Source organism: Gossypium hirsutum, chromosome A07 (assembly GCF_007990345.1).
Source record: "Gossypium hirsutum isolate 1008001.06 chromosome A07, Gossypium_hirsutum_v2.1, whole genome shotgun sequence".
NCBI lineage: Eukaryota > Viridiplantae > Streptophyta > Magnoliopsida > Malvales > Malvaceae > Gossypium > Gossypium hirsutum.
Window position 1 is genome coordinate 31,415,082 of NC_053430.1, and position 3,447 is coordinate 31,418,528.

Consider the following 3,447-nt stretch of genomic DNA (forward strand, 5'->3'; position numbering starts at 1 on the left):
TCTTCTCATTGGCTAGAACAGTCATGCCTCCTTTCTTAGGAACAACCTGCACTGGACTCACCCAAGAACTGTCAAAAATAGGATAAATAATTTCAGCATCTAGGAGTTTAATCACCTCAGCTTTAACAACTTCCTTCATGTTGGGGTTTAGTCGTCTTTGGGCTTGTACGCATGGTTTATATTCATCTTCCATTAAAATTTTGTGGGTGCAAAAAGAAGTGCTGATCCCTTTAATGTTAGAAATTTTCCAAATTATGGCACTTTTATGCTCTCTTAATACTTGGAGTAATTCCTCTTTCTCCTTGGGTTGCATGTTGGATGATATAATTACCGGTAATGTAGAATTATTTCCAAGGAATGCATATTCCAAGTGATTCATCAATTGTTTAAGTTCTAGTTTGAGAGGTTCTTCAATAGAGGGTTTTTGCTTCAGTTCATCTTTTACCTTAATTCCATCATATTTTGCTAGTTTTGGGGAGGTTTCATTGGAGTTTAGTTCGGTTCCTATCTCAGAATCATCATCTACCCCCTCTCATTGGAGGAGACACAGTTCCATCGTGTCCTTATGTACGATTTCCTGAAAAGAATATTGAGTAGCATGATCAATAGAGTCAATAAAATAGCATGAGTCATCCTGTTCCCTAGAAAATCTCATGGCATCATAAATTTTAAAAATAATCTCTTCGTCACTTATTCTAAGTACCAATTTACCATCACCCACATCAATTACAGCCCTAGTAGTGGCTAAAAATGGCCGACTTAAGATTAAAAGCACCTCAATATCTTCATCCATGTCAAGCACAATGAAATCAATAGGGAATATAAATTTATCTACTTTTATAAGTACATCCTCTATAATTCCCCTAGGATATTTAACAGATCTATCTACTAATTGAATGCTCATCCTAGTGGGTTTAGGTTCCCCAAGACCAAGTTGTTTAAACATTTTATATGGCATCAAATCAATACTGGCGACTAAATCAGCGAGTGCTTTATCATCATTCAAACTACCAATTAAGTAGGGAATAGTAAAACTTCCTGGATCTTTCAGTTGGGTTGGCAGTTTATTTTGGAGTATGGCTGAGCACTCCTCATTAAGTTCCACTGTAGATAAGTCTTCAAACTTCCTTTTGTTTGTTAGAAGCTCCTTTAAAAATTTTGCTTATGTAGGCATCTGTGAGATAACTTCAACAAAAGGTAAGTTAATGTGCAGTTGTTTAAAAAGTTCAAGAAATTTATCGAATTTTGCATCCATGAGGTCATTCTTCAACTTTGTTGGGTATGGGATTAGTGGTTTATATTCTTTTGGCATTAGATTGTCATTATTTTCGAGTTCGACCTTCTTTCTGTCAGCTTCTTGTGGTGGATTCTTTTCAGATTCAGCTAACACTTTCCCACTCCTTAGTGTAATTGCTTTCACATGCTCTTTTGGGTTGGGTTCAGTATTACTAGGTAGATTTCCTTAGCCTCCCCATGAAACGTTTTGGTGGTTCCTCCAACCTGTATTGTAAGTGTTACTATAAGGATTATTTTGAGATCGAGGATTATTACCCATGTAATTTAACTGCTCGTTCTCTATATTGTGGCCATAGGGTGGGTATTCTGAATTGCTTGATCCACCTCCACTTGCTTCGCATTGCATTACTGGGTGAACCTATGAAGAACCAAGAAAACTGTCAATTTTTCTATTCAAAAGTTCTACCTGGTTAGAGAGCATGGTGATCGAATCGATGTTAAAAACACCGGCTGCTTTCGTTGGCTTTGTCCTCATGACTTGCCACTGATAATTATTCAATGACATCTTTTCTATGAATTCATAAGCATCCTCAAGTGTCTTATTATTGATAGTTCCTCCAGTAGCTTCATCAATCATCTGTCTATTCAAAGGATTCAGGCCATTGTGAAACGTTTGAACCCATAGCCAGAGTGGTAATCCATGGTGAGGGCACCTTCTCAAAAGGTCCTTGTATCTCTCCCATGCATCGTAGAGTGTTCCGAAATCTATCTGCACAAAAGAGGAGATATCATTACATAATTTGGTTGTTCTAGCCGGTAGAAAATATTTTAATAAAAATTTTTTGGTCATTTGTTCCCAAGTAGTGATTGACTCATGTGGTAACGAGTTCAACCACTGTTTAGCTCTATTCCTCAATGAAAAAGGGAATAACAAAAGGCGAATGGCATCATCAGAAATGCCATTGATTTTAAATGTATCCCAAAACTCTAGAAAATTTTCCAAGTGGTTGTTTGGATCCTCATCCTGCAAACCATCAAACTGAACAAATTGTTGTATCATTTGAATGGTGTTAGGTATCAGTTCAAAATTATTTGCAGCAACAGCAGGCCTAAGTATGCTCAATTCAATTCCTATTAAAGAAGGTTTAACATAATCATACATAGTTCGCGGAGCAGGATTCTGATTTACTGGATCAGCGGCAATCGCAGGAGGTAGCAAATTTTCCTGGTTTTTAGCCATCTCCTCGGTTGTGGTTGAAGTATCGTCCACTTGCTCTTCCTCTATGTATCTTAAGCTTCACCTTATTTCTCTTCGATTTCTGCAAACTGTACGATCGATCTCACTATCAAACAGTAGTGGTTCCGATGGGTTTCTTCTAGTCATACACTATAGCGAATGAAAGAAAAAAAGTAGAAAAGAAAATAAAAAATTTAAATTGCAAATAAAGTAAAATGGCTAAAGTAATAAAAATCGAGTATTCCTAATATCTTAGTTCCCCAGAAATGGCGCCAAAAACTTGATACGTGATATTCGTGATAGGTTTTAAAAAGTTATGATTAATCGTTCTTGAAACTAACTATTATCACAATGAAGGATAGTGTACCTATTGAATAGTAGTATAGCTTTAGCAAGACCGGATTGTTGAACCCAAAGGAACCAAGAGTACTAGGAATTACTTTCTTTTTATTATCTAGCCTAAAAATTAAGGGATTTGTTTATCCAAACTAATTAACTAAACTAAGAGTGCACAGAGAGAAATTGGGGAAAAGCTTTTGGGATAACTCGATTGATTAAGACAATACCCAAGGAAAAATCCACCTAGACTTCACTTGTTATTTGACTCTGAATCAGACGATTTATTCATTTGACTTGATCCGTAGAAATCCTTAAGTTATATTATTATCTCTCTCTCGACTAATAACGTCTAACCCTAGGTTGATTAATTGAAATCTCTTTCTAATTAACGCCCTAGTGTTGGATTAACTCGATCTATGGATCCCCTTATTAGGTTTCACCCTAATCCGGTAAAATCTTGTCACCCTATCTCTAGGCGTGCAATCAACTCCGCTTAATTATGACAAATTTACTCTTAGTAAGGGACTGTTGCTCTTCTGAATAAGCGCATTAACTTGAATCAATATCCTGGAATATTAAGACAAGAATTAAGAACAGATAATTAAGAACAAGTTAAATATTTATCATACAATTCA

General features: G+C 36.1%; 1 non-coding gene across 1 annotated transcript; it reads left to right on the top strand.

Moving 5' to 3' along the window:
- The first annotated feature begins 1,931 nt into the window (after positions 1–1,931).
- On the top strand, positions 1,932–2,036 carry LOC121204400 (small nucleolar RNA R71). Its single transcript, XR_005899325.1, has one exon. It is a non-coding gene; the product is annotated as a small nucleolar RNA R71 (small nucleolar RNA).
- Positions 2,037–3,447: the final 1,411 nt, after the last annotated feature.